General features: G+C 48.9%; 1 long non-coding RNA gene across 1 annotated transcript; it reads left to right on the top strand.

Moving 5' to 3' along the window:
* Positions 1-1,750: 1,750 nt before the first annotated feature.
* LOC140611848 (uncharacterized) lies at positions 1,751-11,959 on the top strand. Its single transcript, XR_012013098.1, has 3 exons — positions 1,751-1,817; positions 10,410-10,552; positions 11,599-11,959. It is a non-coding gene; the product is annotated as an uncharacterized lncRNA (long non-coding RNA).
* The last annotated feature ends 6,094 nt before the right edge of the window (positions 11,960-18,053 follow it).

Raw genomic sequence — 18,053 nt, 5'->3', positions numbered from 1 at the left:
GAGGGAGCCCAATGCAGGACTCGATTCCAGGTCTCCGGGATCACGACCTGAGCCAAAGGCAGATGCTCAACCACTGAGCTACCCAGGTGCCCCACATTCCTGAATATTTAATGACCAGTCGGTACTAGCCATGCCTCACACACCGCTGCTCACCCCCGAGGCTGCTAAACCTCCAGACCCAGGGTTTCCAGCCAGGCCTGGCCTCACCTGTGTGTGCAGAGGAAGCTGCTGTCTAGAATGGCCCCCCACTCCCAAAGTGGATGGTGAATCAGGCCAGAGACCTCAAGCGTTTCAGATATGCTCACTTCAACCTCCAACGGGCCTGTCTGCTAGGCACTGCCACTGTCCCTACCGCCCAGATGGGGGACCCAGAGAGTCATCACTCAGCCTTATATGCCAGGTGCTCTGGAGGGACGATGCTACCCTGGTCATGGTCCCTGGGTTCAAGCAGTGTGTCAAGGGTAGGTCCTGCTGAAATCCCTCTCCTGGGAGGGACTGAGGAGCAGTCAATGAGGACAGACTGAGCAGTGGCCAGCCTGGCTCTAGCTGACACAGGGCAGCCCAGGCACCAGAGCCCCATACCCCTGGGGTGGGGTGTTGAGGCCATGATACTTTGATCTTTTCAACTGCTGAGGCCTTGCTCACCAAACAGCCCCAGAGTGTCCCTTTCTCACACTGATGTCCTTACAGGGTGAGACTGGGCCAGCCAAATTCGAATCCAGGTGCTCTGCAGAAGCTGTAAAATTACTAAGTTGGTGGGGATGAGGGGATCAAACCAGTAGGTCACAGTGATACATCTCAAGCCCCCACATTCTAGAAACCCACAAAGCCATCAGGTGAAATGAATGCCCCTCTCTGGGGTACCCTGGGCACTCTCACTTTGACTAATGTTTCCTGTTTTGCACCTTCCCAGTCTTGCCCTTATGGAGCTTCCAGTCTGAAGGGAAAAAAGATAAGGCTGGAAATGGGGTCTGGAGGCTGGGGACTGTCTGTTCAAAGGTATGCGATCAAAGAAAACACACGTATCCACTTAAAAGGGGGAGACATTCTGATGGAACTTAGGGCCATTTAGAAAGTTTTGTTCCTATTTTGTAAATATATTTGATTTCTTCTGTAAAAACCATTGTCTCACAGAGGCGTCTGCAAAATGAAAATAGTTCTCTTTAGGTTTTTACAATGTAAGACGATCCACTCATTCTTTATTAGAAGCAGTAAGTTGAGGCACCAAGGTGGTTCAGTCAGGTAAGCAACTGCCTTTGGCTCAGGTCATGATCTCAAGCCCCGAGTCGGGCTCTCTGCTCATGGGGGAGCCTGCTTTCCCCTCTTCCCCAACTCCTGCTCTCGTTCTCTCTCAATAAATAAATAAAATCATTTAAAAAGAAGCCATAAGTTCATGTTCATGACATGCAGCCAGTCCCTTCACGTGCCAAGCTCAGTTTGCAACAGGTCAGAGGGGGGGAAACAGGAGAGCACAGGGGAGTGGAGAGAAGGACTGGCCCAGGAGAACCAGGAGAACCAGGAGTGGGCCGGCCACCTGCATCATTGTCCCCTCACTCCCCAGGCCTGTGTGAGCACTTGCCTCAGGAAAGACACAGGCAGGCCCTGCCGACGTGGGTGCAGGCACGTCCTTGGAGCGCAAGGAGGAAACCCTGTTGCCAGGACCAGGTAAACAGAGACAAGCACAGGCAGGGGGAGGGGGAGGGGACAACCTGGCCAAGAGCGAGTGTTCTTGACGTAACATCCCCCTCTACTGGCCGTCTGTGATACCGCAGGCAGGAATGCTGAAGCCGTTGCGATTTCACAACGGTAGCTGACAGGTAAAGAATGACGCCTTGCTTTTTGCCCTGCAGGTTGGGAAGGACAAAACAAGAAACCGAACCTGAATCTGACCAAATCTCTATGCATTATTATCAACTGAAAAAAAGACGTGGACAGAGGAACTTGTTCAACACCATGGTGGGGATGCACTCGGCCAAATCCAGCCTGTGGGAAACAACAGGACAGACAGCTTCTCCAACACATAAGTTATGCAGGAAAAGTAAAAAGGTGGCGAGGAGCACTGGATTTAAAAGGGCTTGAGAAAGAAGCCGTTTCCAGGTGATAGTGTTGAGTTAAAAGAGCCGAGAGTGTCAAAGACTGTCTGTAGCACACCACCTCCCACGGGCGAGAAAATCAACATGGACCTGCTCGTTTGTGCAAAGGAAACTCAGGAAGGATAAGCCTGATCCTGATGAAATTAGTTATAGAGCCGGTGGAGGGGCCCCAGGGTGAAAAGAATGGGTGATGGGGACAGAGTAGAGAGATGGACGGAGGGCCACCCGAGTGTACCTATTTGAAGAGCTCTGATTTTAGAGTCTTGTGAGAGTTGCATGCAGTCAAAACATTTTGTAGATCAGCAGGGATGGGAGGGAACCCCAAATGGAATACAACCCAAAATAAATCAAACTAAGGGTTTTTGCGAATAAACTCCATGCGTACGCTGAATGGGAGGGAGAAGGGAGCTAATCTAAGAAACTTTGGGGAACAGAATTTTGTGTTTGTTTTTTAAGATTTATTTATTTATTTTAGAGAGAGCATGAGCAGGGGGAGGGGCAGAGTGAGAAGGAGAGAGAATCTCAAGCAGCCTCCCGGCTGAGTGCAGAACCTGACTCAACCCGCGACCCTGCAATCACAATCTGAGCTGAAATCAAGAGTTGAATAATCAACTGACTGAGCTACCCGGGTACCTCAACTGTATTTTTATACGTCTTGTACGGATGAAGACCGAAAGATCTGTATTCATCAATTACACCCTAGTTAGCAGGTGTATTTTTCACTAGGATATGAAACTATTTTACGGCATCCTAGAACTGAGCAAATGAGTAAATGAGCACAACCAGCACTCCAAGCTTACTTCTGCAAGCCATTCTCAATGAAAGAAACCAAGGCTACTTAGAGAAACAGCTTAAGGGCTGCGTCAGCACAAGTACAAGATGGGCTGCGTACATGTTGTCATGCCCGAGAGGAAGGAAATGCTCAAAAGATCATAAGGACACGTCAAAAAGGACACTGAAGCCAACTTGAAGATGCTTCCAATGGCCAATTCTGGAACAATTTGCATAACCAAAGAAACAATGATTATAATCGCCCATAAGCCAGAGACTAAAATAAGAATCCATGAGTGACATAGATATAGATAAACAAATAAATATGTAAGTGGGGGAGACGAAAAAAACCCTTCCTCACAAAGGAAATTCCAAGTGTTAAACACAGAAGGAGTGACGCCTGGGTGGCTCAGTGCTTGAGCGTCTGCCTTTGGCTCAGGTCGTGATCCTGGGGTCCTGGGATCAAGTCCCACATCAGGCCCCCTGCAGGAAGCCTGCTTCTCCCTTTGCCTGTGTCTCTGCCTCTCTCTCTGTCTCTCTCATGAATAAATAAATAAAACATTTTTTAAAAAGTAGAAGGAGTAACAGAGAAAAATCACTCTTTGGTAAACACTTCAGTAATAACCGTTTCAAATGACAATGAATGCTAAGACTAGTAGGTGAAAATACGATGAGAAATACAACATTTACACAGTCTCAAATTCTCTTCCTATGGGACTTAATTACAAAGAGGAGAAAGAGTAATTTGATAACAGAGCAATGGGACCTAGTGTGCCCCCAAAATGATGCACTGTGGATGCAGTACCCCTTCTGTGGCATTCCTGCCAAAAACGCATCTCCCAGATTTAATCATGATGGAACATCACACAAAGCTAAATTCTACAAAATAACTTGCTGGTACTCTTCCAAAAAAAGGAGGAGGAGGAGGAGGAGGAGGAGGAGGAGGAAGATAAAGCAAGACTGAGCAATGCTTCCAGATTAAAGAAGAGACTATCAAATTGGCAAAATTTAACTAAGATCTATACATTAGATAATAGTACTGTAAGTAGATTAATTTCCTGATTTTGATCATTGGCCTGTGGTTATGTAACACGGTAACTCTCAAAGAATCTGGGTGAAGAGGATAATGGGGAATTCTGTGTACTATTTTTGCCACTTTCTGTAAGTCTGAAATTACTTCAAAATGGAAAGTTAAAACAGAAAAAAAGAAGAGACATCCAGAGGCGCCTGACTCTGTCACCACGGACTCAAACCACAAAGGAAATTCTGCTCCGTCGCAGGTGACTGGGGGGCTGAAGCTGGGCGTTTGCTGGTGCTGGTGCTGGTGCTGGTGCTGGTGCTGCTCTGCCCTCCATCAGAGGTGTGCGCCCAAGTATTCTCAGATGAAGTGATACGATGCCTGAGATTTGCTTCCAGGTGGGGTGGGGAGTGGGTGCGGTGAGGCTGGGGGCCACGGTCCATGAGGCTGCAGGGTGGCTCTGAGCAGTTCATTACACTCTCCTACTTGGCAAAGTTTTGAAACTCTCCAAAGTAAAATGTGTTGCAAAACATTGCCCAAGGCTGGCTCAGTTGGTTAAGCATCCAACTCTTGGTTTCAGATTAGGTTGTGATCTCAGGGTCTTGGGATCGAGCCCTGCATCCGGCTCCACACATTGCAGGGAGTCTGCTTGGGTCTCTCTTCTCTCTCTCTCTCTCTCTTTTCTTCTCTCTCCTTCTGCCCCTGCCCCTCCTCGCCACTCGCTCTTTCTCTTTCTCTCTCAAATAAATAAATAGTTAAATAAATAAATATAAAACACCGCCCAGAAGCAGGTCTCAGCCAGGATAGGTAAAAAACAGAGGGAGCATTTTGGGATCACAGATCATTTCTCCTGGCTGAGCTCCCGGATGCTTCCCTTCTCTGTGGCGCAGACCACGCCATGTGGGGCCTGATCAGACCTCAGACTGACCCCGCCGAACCTCACTCAGCTGTCCACAACCTGATTTCAGAGGTTCTCAGTGGGAAGCCCCTGCTCCCAAGAGCCTGACCCCACCCCGCAGGAGAGCCAACTACAGACCTGGGACCATGCTACATTCTCCTCAAAGCGGCCCCTTATCCACTCTCTGATTCACCCACTTGTCATTGGAAACACAGCATGTGGGATTTTTTTAAAGGATTTTATTTGTTCATGAAAGACACAGAGAGGCAGAGACACAGGCAGAGGGAGAAACAGGCTTCCTATAGGGAGCCCGATCCAGGATTCAATCCCAGGACCCTGGGATCGCAACCTGAGCCAAAGGCAGACGCTCAACTGCTAAGCCACCCAGGTGCCCCACGACATGTTTTAACAATAGCCCACATTTGTCCTTTCTTTATGTCCTTCCTCTTACTCAAGCTGGGGAGGGATACTGCAGGGTGGAAAGCAAGTGGCCTCTGGTCCAGCGCCACCCCCCCCCCAGTGGGGGCTTTTTGGATGCTCAGCAGAGGACATCTCTCTGTGTATGGACCATTGTCTGTATTACAGGATGCTTAGCATCCCTGGACCCACACTCAAAAAGCCACTCATCTCCAGGTCTAGAACAACCTCAGTGTGCCCACACCGTTGAGGGCCGCCGTGTTAGTAGCCCTTGGTCCCTGTCTTCCAGAAGTCTCCTGTTATGAGAGAGCACATTTGTGGTCAGGTAAGAGGCTGGAGGAGAGAGATTGGAGATTATCCCTTTGACTCTTCCACCCAGACCAGAAAATGGTTGCCCAGGCTGAGGAGAGATTGAAGACAGGACAGATGCTGGGTCCCCTTTGAGAAGCTCAAGGTGACCATTCGACACCCGATGGAAGAGGGGCCCTGAGCCCACCCCTCATGGAGAGCTCCATGGAGGGACGGGCTGCAATCTGAGTGTCTGCGATTCCTGTGCCTGCAAAGAGGCTGCTCTGTGATTTCCCTGTCCACCCCCCAAGGTGCCATGGAAACCACAGGGAGGGCTTTGGACCCTAAAGGGCCTGGGTACAGTGACAGGGGAGCATCACTTAGTGAGCACAAATGGTATCCAAGACCAGATTCTTTCTTACACACACGCACACCCTCCTCATACTCACATTCACCCTCACACTTTTTCAAAACTTAGAGCCAATGCCAGTGACCAGTGGCAAATCAGGTGCATTTAGGTTCCCACAGATGAAACTAAGCTCAGTTATGGAATAAAGCAGGTGACCCCCCCTCACATACCTGAATTTATACTTCTAAAAAATTAAAAAGGAGGAGAGGGTGTCATACCATGGAATGCCTGCCATGGGGAGAGCATTGCCCTGCCAGGTCAGCCCAGAGCCTAGAAAACCAGACAAGCAGTCGGCCGGGAAACACATGCTGTCCACGGGGGTCCAAGTTCCGCCCTCTGGCACACACCATTCTCTAGGCCATCACACCGTTCAGGTAGGTGTTTGTGAGTTGATGTGTGTACATTTTGGTTCAGAGAAGGTAAAAGTGTGCAATTAAGTTTTTTACTATTTTCTGATAGATCATGCCTTTGGAGTGTCATTTAATGTGTTTGGGGCAGTGAGGATGGATAAAAAGTGTTGAATGGTGAAGATCTAAGAATAGATGATAATTCACTTTTAAAGGCAGCCTGGGGGATCCCTGGGTGGCGCAGCGGTTTAGCGCCTGCCTTTGGCCCAGGGCGTGATCCTGGAGACCCGGGATTGAATCCCACGTCGGGCTCCCGGTGCATGGAGCCTGCTTCTCCCTCTGCCTGTGTCTCTGCCTCTCTCTCTCTCTCACTGTGTGCCTATCATAAATAAAATTAAAAAAAATAAAATAAATTAAAAAAAAAAAAAAAAGGCAGCCTGGGTAGCTTACTGGTTTAACCCTGCCTTCAGCCCAGGGCCTGATCCTGGAGACCCGGGATCGAGTCCCATGTCAGGCTCCCTGCATGGAGCCTTCTTCTCCCTCTGCCTGTGTCTCTGCCTCTCTCTCTCTCTCTCTCTCTCTCATTAATAAATAAAATCTTTTTTTTTTAAATTCACTTTTAAAATGAATTATTACTAAAACAATCCCCCCATCTTAAAGCCTCCTTGCTGCAAATTTCCTGGAAGCTAACTGGGACACAGGCTCTCCGTACTCCGTATCCAGCGCTTAGTGCTGGGCTGGGCTCAGGCTGGCGCGAGCCTCAGACACATGTAGATCACTGGATAAAGGCTCGGGTTAGGTCAGACGGATGAGCCCTGTTTTCCCTGGGCCTCCTTCCTCCCTGTCTTCCAGGCCACTCTTGCTTTTCTTCTGAATGAAGATCTCCGTGGCATTGGGTGTCCCAACTGTGGCATCCGGGCACCACCTGGTGGGCAATACGTGCACTACTGTTTGCCCCAAACCATCTGCTCTGTGTGTGGGTGTGTGGGTGTGTGGGTGTGTGGGTGAAGAGCGAGAAACCGTAAGGGGTGAGTGATGGTGTCAGGAGCAGTTTGGGGAGGGGCAGCCTTTATTGTCTGGAAAACCTAGTTACACACCTGATCTTAGCCCAAGGTCTGAGGAGCAATGGAAAACCTAGTTTCAATTCCCAGCTATTACTTGCTTAGTAATTGACCTTGGACAAGTCACTTGAACGCTATGAGCTTGCTTCTTATCTGGAAAATGGGAATAACATTCTTCCCATGCAGAGCTGTTGCATGAGCATATGCGGCCTATAGGAGGCTGGTCATAAACTGAAGCGACCCCTGATTCTACCCGTAGTCAGCAGTGATGCTTTCACTGTGGACTGGCTCCTCCACTCGCTGCCCAGCCGAATGCCTGCCTCCCCCCTCCACCACCCAGAGCAATGCACAGCGGGGGTTCAATATGGGTACTCATCTTCAGCCCAGCACACGTTGGGACCCCTGAGGTTGGTCTAATGATTTCTTTAACTGAGGGCTGCTGTCTCCATTTGGAGCTGGTTCCATGTCAAACAGCATTAAAGGAAGCTCACAAGATAGAAGGCAGAGCCAGCCCAGGGTGAGGATCGGGCCTGCCTGACCAGAACCTGGAGCATGCCCGGACGGACTCTCAGGGAAAGCAGAGGAATAGGAAAGAATCAATCAAGAGCAAAGACTGCAGGAGTCAGTAGGGCTGGTCAGATGAGTCACCTCCATTTATTGGAGGCTGGACTGGGGGCTACTGCAAAGAGATAATCAGTAAAAATGGGCCCTGGCTGCAAGCCGGGAGTGGAGGCTCCTCCTTTCCTGGTAAGCTCCAAGGCCCCCTCTCTTATCCACAATTATGTCTCATTTAAACTGGAGAAGATGGCCAGGCCAGTTGCTTTGGGGGAGTAAAGGGAAGGATTTTCCCTTGGGAAGTGAGAGTAAGCTTGTTCCCCCAGAGAGAAGGAAGCAGCCCCAGAGTACTGACCAACCAGACTCTATAGCTCTGGCTGCTGCTACAGCCACCACTCAGCCCTCCACTAACTTCCCAGGAGAGGAAACTGAGTCCCTGCTCTATCCAGGCCACCTCAGGGACCTCACATTGTTGCATCCTCCCACACAACTCCTGGTTACATGCCCAGCAGTGGGAGGATGCTGGCCCAGGACAGGTGTCCACAGTGGAGGAGGTCCCTGCAGGCAGAGCTGGGGGGTGTAGGTCACGCAGGGTGGGAAGCTCAGGGAACAGGGAGGGACCATGGCACTCCTGAGAGGCTGCAGATGATATAGCACCAGACACCTGCTCGGGATGTCTGTTCTCATCGCCTGGGGGATGATCAGGTGAGGCCCCATAGGTAAATTTACTTTGTGAATTGGAAACACTGATTGATACCCTGTGATTGTTTAGGCTCTGGCTGGGGCAGTGTCAGATTATGGCAGGGAGTGTTACAAGCCAATTTATCTGCTCCTGACCCCCAGTTCCTTATTCTCAAATCCAAAATCCAAGAAGCTACCCAAACATTCCTTAAAATAAAAAATCATTTGGTGGGGGATGCCAGGGTGGTTCAGTCAATTGAAGGTCCAACTCTTGGTTTTGGCTCAGGTCATAATCTCAGCGTCCTGGGATTGAGCCCCATGCTCCACACTCAGCTCAAAATCTGTTTCCCCTTTTCCCTCTACTCATCCCCTTGTTTGTATTAGTGCACATGTGCTCTCTCAAATGAATAAATAAAATCTTTTTAAAAAAAAATCATTTGAGAGCACCTGAGTGGCTCAGTTGGTTAAGCATCTGTCTTCAGCTCAGATCGTGATCCCAGGGATCTGGGATGGAGTCCCACATCAGGCTCCCTGCTCAGTGAGGAGCCTGATTCTCCCTCTCTCTGCCCCTCCCCCTGCTTATGCTCACTTGCTCTCTCTCTCTCTCTCTCTGTCAGATAAATAAATAAAATCTTTAAAAATAATAAAAATAAAAGTAAGAAAATTTAAAAAAACAATCATTTGGCAACAAACCTTGCCCTGCCTCCACTTGAGGTTACATCTGGCCTCTGTTTATCCATACTGTGTGAGGTCGTTCGTTTGGGTGGAGAAAGCTTGGTGAGTTTGATGAGGGGTGCTCCCCAGACCCCTTTGACGGAGTCCAATAACAGCATGTGCCGTTTAAGATCTGAACACAGGATTACAAAGCTCGGCTAGCCCTAAATTTTGGGTCAAGGATTATGGGCCTGTGATCGAAACTGAAGGTGACTCCTGGCTCCTTCAAAATACGCATTCCTAGAACTATTTAAAACTGAAAATTCTTGGGACACCTGGGTGGCTCAGTGGTTAAGCATCTGCCTTGGGCTCAGGGCATGATCCCAGGGTCCTGGGATTGAGTCCCACATCAGGCCCCCCATGCAGAGCCTGCTTCTCCTTCTGCCTGTGTCTCTGCCTCTCTTTCTGTGTCTCTCATGAATAAATAAATAAAATATTTTTAAAAATTAAAAAATTAAAAAAATTAAAAATAAAACTGAAAATTCTTGACCATGAACAACATGGGGATTAGGGGGTGCTGAACATCTGTGCAGTGAAAAATATACACCTAATCTTTGACATCCCCAAAACTTCTCTGCCCTGCCTCACCTACTCTTGACAGGAAGCCTTACTGATCACATAAACAGTCACTTATAACATATGTTATATGTATTATATACTATATTCTTAAGGTAAAGTAAGCTAGAGAAAGGAAAATATTATTAAGAAAAGCATAATGGAAAAAAAAAAGAAAAAAGAAAAGCATAGTGGGGGACGCCTGGGTGGCTCAGTGGGTTAAGTGTCCAACTCTTAATTTCAGGCCAGGTCTTGATCTCAGGATCATGAGTTCAGGCCCTGCCCAGCATGGATCTCACTTAAAAAAAAAAAAAAAAAAGCATAAGGAAGAGAAAATACATTTATAGCACTGTTCCGTATTGGAATGTGGACCCACACAGTTAAAAGCCATGTTTGTTGATCAAGGATCAACTGTACTTCTCACGTCTTCTCAAATTATTGCACTGTAGTACATTCTAATTTCTTGCTACATATTTACACAATTTTTCTCAAGTTTCGGGTCACTGTCAGACCGTGTTTCTTTAGGCTAAAGCTTTGAGGTCAGTCTTATGCCTACAGCAGCTCAGAAGGGTCCCCCCTTTCTGTCTCCTTGCCCATCCCAGGCTAAGCCACCAGCTCATCACCACCAAATGACCGTGGTCATCTCCCAGCATCCTCTCTGCCCTCCCCCAAGACCCTCAGCCTGTCCTGTATCCTGGACCTTCTTCTGGTCCCCCTGTGGACCTATGGAGCCCTCCATCCTCAGGTCAGCCTTTTTACATGTTGAAATGATAGGGCTCAAGGGAAACCAATTACACACGAAGACAATTGTCAAAATCTATAAAATCCTTGTGATCTTTGCATATTATGGAACCTTTACATGAAGACAGTGAAGGCCGACCAGCAACGTCAGGCGTAGCCAGGAAGACTGGCTCCTAAGGGGAGGCCAAAAACTGGTGCCAACCGCTCAGGACTTTGAGGAGGGGGGAAAGGGGGAATGGAGGGGACACTGCCCAGGGCTGGAGGGGGAAGCAGAGGTAGCGAGAGTGAATTATCTCCCTAGAAGCTTGGTGGCTGAAGGGAAAGCAAAGAGGATGGGAGCCAGCAGGGAGCCCACAGCTAAGCAAGGTCTCTGTAGGAGAGAGATGAGCCCTCAGCCTGTTGTCTAAGGAGGAAAGGGTATGTCTCACCTCTAGGAGGAGGTGAGAGGGTATGCTCCCTGGGGACAGGTTTCAGGGCAGGGAGGGACCAAGGTGGATAGGGCAACAGCAGAAGGCCCAAGATGTGGAGCACATGCAGGTGAGCTGTGTCCTGCCCTGGGAGGGCCATGTAAGTGTGCAGGACCTGCCAGTTCAGAGCTGGGTACGCGGCCTCTGCCCCAACTTTATTTTGACCTCACTGTACACCAGTGCTGTGGCAGGCGCTGGGCTACAATATGTCTAAGACAGACACAGTCAGTGCCTCCCGGGGACCATGGGGCCCAGCCCCAGAGAGCACGCAGGGCTAGGGCCATCTGACTCCACCTGGGAGGCCAGGGAGGAGGACATGAGGAGGAGGCCCAGGGCTAAATCGGAAGTCCCCAAGAAGAGACACGAATGTGTCCAATGCTGAGCAATCCTTAGACCCCACTTTACATTATGAGTTAGATGTCGCACTCCACCTGCTGATTTGCTCATATGACCAAAAGCTGTCATCCATCTCAGGCACAATCTGTGCATCAAAATGGAAATGGCTAAGCAAGAAAGGGCCAGAATTTCACAGTAGAAGGCACTAACCAGGACTCTCCTGAATTGTTGATTTTACATTCTCTAGCATTTTCCCACGCCGTCAGCTCCCCGCCTCATCTGGGCCTCCCTGTGGAACAAGTCAGTTGAAATCAGTTTCTTCTGTTATCTGGAGATTAAGGTGCTTTATATCACAGGAGTTTACATGACTTTCTGGAAAAAACAGAAGCATGGCGTGAAGGAACCGGGCTGATCTATCCGGGCTGCCAAGACTGTGAGCCCTTACACAAAACAGCAAGAGGAAAAACAACATTCACTTTGCACAAATTATGCCCCTACCTTAATCTTTGCAGCTAATGAACAAAACACAGCCCAGCCATACATTTATTTGGCTCCCTACTCCTTCCATGCCTGATGTGCTTTGCTCATCTTGAGCTATAAGTAAATTGTCATCCTGCTAGAGAAAAATCATTTTATAAATGTCTTGTTGGAAACAGGCAGCATTTTTAAAGTGAAAATGTTTACCTTGTACATGGTGATTTGTTACACATGTGGCTGTTAACTTGTGCAAAGTTCTAAGACATTCCTCCTAAAAGCAGTCACCTCCCATCAGACAGACTGATATGGTGGCAGCGAGTGGAGGGGAAGGATTTCCTGGGCCTCGTGTCAGGAAAGCAGAGCAGGAGCCACGCCACTTGGGAACCTATGTCCAGCACGGCGTGAGCCCCACTCCTCGCCTCCCCACTATAGGCCCCAGCACTAGGACACACACAGACCAGGCACCAGGGAGAGGCTCCAGGTGTATGTTGGGTCCAGGAATCACCTTCATTTTTTATATTCCTGGATTTTATCACCACCTATGATCCTGGTGGGTGCAAGTTTAGCTTTGAGCTTTGAAGGTCGGACGCCACAACATTTTATAAGTGGGGGAGGGGGAGGGGTTGGGTGATAGTGGAGGGGACAGAGGGTTCCACCTGAAGGCCAGAGAAGGGCCTAGGCCCCAGCGCATGGAAGCACTGCACATCCATTCACCAGGGTGAACGAACAAGCAAATACCACTTGCTCCCCTGTCCCTTTCATCCAAGTTGGTGGCAGTGCTCAGCACAGGGCCTGGCATGCAGGAGCACTCGGATGCGTGCCATGGTGGGGCCCGGGGGGACGCAGAGCTGAGAGACCCCAGCCCGATGTCCCTGCATCTCAAACCTCAACTTAAATCCACTCAACAAATAAGGCACAGTCGTGCTTGTTTAGCGGCATGTCTGGTGACACCTTCACTGTCCCTTCTCTGCCCGTGCAGAGGCAGTGGCAGGGTGTGAGCCTAGAGCAGGAGCCTCTGCACCGGGCTTGGTCTCACTCCCCACTGTGCACCTCTAACCCTCACATCCTAGGCTTCGGGCTGCCCGAGCCACAGGTGAGGGGGGTCTGGGACCAGCTATGGATCCTGGAGCACAAGATGAACTGGAGATTGGGGGGTGCGTGGGGGGTGGCGGGGGCAGCATGGAATCCTTGCCAGTGACTCCTTGGGCTCCCATGCACCCAGAAGACAGCCCTTCCTTACATGTACTGTGTCCTAAGGCCATTGTAGCATCTCTGTCCCTTCAGGTCCATCTCGGAGTCCCCAGATCCAAGGTCTGCTCCAGCCCCACACTCTGCCTGTTTCTCAGCCCACTGCACACCTCATCAGCCCCACCTGCCACAGCCCCATGAGCTAACATGGTTCACACCTGAGGACATCGAGGCACAGGGCAGTCCCTGCCCCAGCACAGAGTTCATCAGGTCAGAGCAGGATTCACACACGCTGCCTGCCATCCTGCCGCGACTGTGTGCTTCCAGCAGGTTCCCCAAGGCCTGGCCCCCACCACATGACACTTCTCGCTCACCAGCTTCTTGGGTTCTCCATCTCGTCTCCCAACCCCACTCAATGCTGCTGCTTGAAAATATCCATTTTTCCACTTGCCCCTTTTTCTGACCACAAAAGCAGTGTGCGATCATCTCGTGAAAATATGGATATTGCAAAAGGAGTAAAGAAGAAAACAAAATTTATGCATATTCCATTCCATGTCTCACTCTAGTCTTTGCCAGATGCTCCAGCCCAGGGGCTGGAGGGGGTCCCGAAGGCTTGTCCTCCACGGAGATGGCAGTGCTGCTCCCAGCTTCTCTGGCAGCATCCGGCACCTCAGACAGACCTGCCACCTTCCTGCCAGACCAGAGGGGCTGGGGGATCCCGGCGGAGCAAGACAATCCTTCCACCTCACTGCCCAACCCTCCACCCTTCCTCCTCTTTCCACCCCTTCCCAAAGCACTTTTGTTTTTTTGTTTTGGTTTGGTTTAATTTTATTTATTTATTTATTTATTTATTTATTTATTTATTTAAAGATATTTTATTTATTTATTTGCGACAGAGAGAGAGAGAGACAGAGATAGCGAGAGAGAACACAAGCAGGAGGCAGGGAGGAGAAGCAGGTTCCCCACAGAGCAGGGAGCCCGATGCAGAGTTCGAACCCAGGACCTGAGCTGAAGGCAGATGCTTAACTGACTGAGCCACCCAGTCACCCCTTTTTATTTTATTTGAATTCAATTTGCCAACATATGGTATAACACCTGGTGCTCATTTCCAAAGCACTTTTGATCTTCTGATTCCTCTTCGGTTGAAACAGACCAAGATCCCCCAAGGCACCCCAGTTGTGGGGGGAGCTGTATTTTTTTAATGACACCCTAATCCCCACTTGCTCCTCCCTATCCCCCTCACGACAATCCCTAATCCCCACTTGCTCCTCCCCTCCCCCTCCGGACAACCCCTAACCACAGTAACAACTCTATGCTGGTCTGTTTAGTTCTGTTCATGCATGGAATGTGAGGATGACTCCACCCCACACCACCTGCTTCTCCATTTTCCTCCTGGCCTGTGGAAGCAGGACTACTAGGGACCATCAGTTCAAAACACACACAGCATTAAAAACAAAAACAAACAAACAAAAACACACACACACACACAGTAACAACTTCTGAAATTTTTAGAATTTTTTTATTAAAGATTTTATTTATTTATTTGAGAGAGAAAGAGAGAGAGAGTACAAGCAGGGGGAGGGGCCGAGGGAGAGGGACAAGCAAGCTTCCTGCTGAGCAAGGAGCCTGACTTGGGTGGAGCTCCATCCCAGGACCCCAGGATCATGACCTGAGCCAAAGGCAGATGCTTAATCCACTGAGCCACCCAGGGGCCTTGACAACAACTTTTTTTAAAAGGCTGGCTCAGAGAGGGAGATTTTACAAGGTTTTGTCAGCCTTTCATTACAGTCAGCCACTCCCCCACGCCCACCCACCCGCCATGTGACAAGGTGACATTCCTGAGATGGGTTCTATCCTCAGCTTTGTCTTAGCTGGACACAGTCTACACAACCACCAAAATGTCCTTGACATCAAATTTGGAGTTTGTGGCTGAAGGATCCCAGAACACCTAAATTTTACATAACAATCAAAACAGGCTTCCCTGAGAACACCCAGTTTCACAGGATTATAGCAGCAATAGTTTGGGCCCTATGAAATTGCCGTGTTTATGGATCAAAACAGTTAAAGGCTGGCAGTTCCACGTGGCTCAGCTACTAGCTGCTAAACAGCTGGCCATCCAAGCTCTTCTGCCCTCAGGAGAAATTTGTTGCCCACAGAGGGTGGGGAAGGGGCTCACTCATGCCTTCTCATCCATCGCTTAAATTCTGTATCGTTCACACATCTCCAGCTTGACTTCTAATTCAACACTCACATTTAAATTTTGCGGTGCTAGCATCATCCCAAGACAAATAGACCTGTAAACACGACTTGTTATTTATGTAGCCGATTTCTGGAACTTTCAACAGCTTGGTCACGTGTCCTGCTGCTGGGCTCGTCACACTGCTTACTTTAGGAATGTTGGTCTCTGGGTGGTAGGAGGCTGTGGTTTTCCTGATCATGAGAACCTAGCCAGCCAGGGACCCCGCTGTCCCCATAAAGGGATCTATAGAGTGGGAGCAATTCAACAAAGAGTGAAGTCAATTTGAAAACAGACTGTAGGGCAGCTCCGGTGGAGCAGCGGTTTGGTGCCGCCTGCAGCCTGGGGTGTGATCCTGGAGACCCGGGGTCGAGTCCCACATCGGGCTCCCTGCATGGAGCCTGCTTCTCCCTCTGCCTGTGTCTCTGCCTCTCTCTCTCTCTCTCTGTCTATGAATAAATAAATAAAATCTTAAAAAAAAAACAGACTGTAAGAATCTTTGTGGGAATTACACAAATTCTAAGTCCAGTTTTCAAAATTGAGGACTTAAGGGCAGCTGGCTGATGCAGTTGGTAAAGCATATGACTCTCAGGGTTCTGAGTTCAAGCTCCATATTGTGCCTGGAGCCTACTTATAAACAAACAAACAAACAAATAAGATTGAGGATTTAGAATCAAGGTAGAGTCAAGGGAAACACCTGCTACTAACCAGACTGGGAGCAACCTGTGGGCATGAACCATCCCTGATTTGTTGGATCCTGGTATCCAGTGTAGGGTCAACACAGAACAGTCTGGTTTACTCAACATCTGCTTAACAAATACTGAAGGTCTCATCCAATGCTAGATTCTCTGATTGTACTAAGAAGGAGAGAAATAAGGACAAGGTTGAATTTTCAGGACTCTTTGGGCTTGTATTGTGATTCACATCAATGAAAAGTCCTGGGTAGATCTATCAGCATAGCTTGACCCAGGTATATAAATGGTGCCAGATTTGATTCTCTCCATCCTCTGCTTTGGTCTCAGGTATTCTTCTCACAAGAAGGCAAAAATATCTCACAGCACCTTCATGTGACATCCCAACATCTTAGCAACCCCAGTGGAAAGAAAGCTGCTTTCCCCCACTAGTTCCAGGAGGTAGAAGATGTGCCAGAAAGCTGAAAATAATTGAGTTCCAAGTGGCACGTTAAAGAAAGCAGAAACATAAGGCAGCTTCCACTGGAAGCTGGACACGTAGAGAGTCAAGAAAATCCGCCAACAAATGTGTCTTGCATTTTCTGGTCTTTTTTAACATAATCGACTTTGAATCCAAAGAGTTTGGGGAAAGTAGAGCCTCAGTACTGGCTGTCAGTGAGGTGCTCACTTAGCTGCTCTTGCTATAGAGTATCGAGATAGGAGTGGTACAGAAGAACTTGTTTGTTAGTCACTTAAAATGTCATTCCTCTTGAGGAACCAAGTCAGTCATTTGAGCCTCTGACTCTTGATTTTGATTCAGGTCATGATCTCAGGGTCCTGGGATCAAGCCCCGCATTGGACTCTGTGCTCAGCTTGGAATCTGCTTGGGATTCTCTCGTTCTCCCTCTGCCCCTCCCTTTCTGCTCTCCCTCTCTGTCTCTCAAATTAATAAATAACATTTTTAAAAATAATAATAAAATAAAATAAAATGTCATTCCTCTTCAGAAATTCCAAACCAGGGCGCCTGGGTGGCTCAATTAGGTAAGCATTTGACTCTTGATTGCTGCTGTGGTCGTGATCTCAGAGTAGTGGGATCTGAGCTCAGCATGGAGTCTCCTTGTCCCTCTCTCTATGCTCTTCCCCACCCCTATCAAATAAATTAATCAATTAAGTCTTAAAAAAAAAGAAGAAAGAAATTGCAAACCACTGTGGATCTACCACCTGGTGCCAAATATATATAAAATTCACACATAATAAGGGTGATGGTACCTCATGGTGAGATGAGCACTAGGTGTTACACTATATGTTGACAAACCGAATGTAAATAAAATATTGTTTTTTTAAATGGTGATGGTGCCTGACTGAGCACTTTTGCCTGATCTCAGAGAGAATTCCAAGCTGGTCTTCTGAGGATCAGGAAGTAGGGCTTCCCTACCTGTTGCCATCACCCCATGGGGTAGCCACGCCACCCCTCCCCCACCTTTAGCCTCTTCTCCTGGCTCTCAGCCAAGGGGCTCCAGAGAAGGCACTTGGCTCAGGCTTGGCCAACGAGAGCTCTTCACCCTCTTGAACATCCTCTTGGTCCAGGGAAGGATGCATGATCCAAATCAGGCCAGCCAATCGGAGGCTTCCAGATGGAGAAGTCAAGCGGTGTCAGAACCCAGACAAACAGGCTGCTCAGAGGGCTCCGGAGTCCTGGCTGGTCATCAGTACCCTCTCCTCCTAGTCAGAAATAGGAGATATTGGGGTACTGCATGGCCACAGAGCTCTGGGGCTTTCTCCCCAGGACTGGGCTTCCTCCACCCTTTTCTTTCTTGGCCCCAGTCCCCTCTTTACCTGCCACCATTTATTTAGCCTTGAAGAGTATATCCCATCTTAGTGAAGTCTCCAAAGAAAGTGCTTCACAGCCACCTCCACAGGCTGGCAGGGAGAGAAGATGATCCAACCCACAAGTGAGAGAATGGGGAGCATGCAGAGGAGGATTTTTCTGGAAAATGTTGCTGGGTGATGAGTGTTCCTCCCTTCACCAGGAGTCAACAGTGAGGGGCTTCAGGAGAGAGCGTGGGGAGCCAAGCCTGGGGACAAAGGACAGGTGTGTACATCACAGCTCAGGAACACGAGGGACAAGAG

Source organism: Canis lupus, chromosome 20 (genome assembly GCF_048164855.1).
Source record: "Canis lupus baileyi chromosome 20, mCanLup2.hap1, whole genome shotgun sequence".
Lineage (NCBI taxonomy): Eukaryota > Metazoa > Chordata > Mammalia > Carnivora > Canidae > Canis > Canis lupus.
Note: the sequence above shows the minus strand (reverse complement) of the source record. Positions and strands in the feature narration are given on the sequence as shown.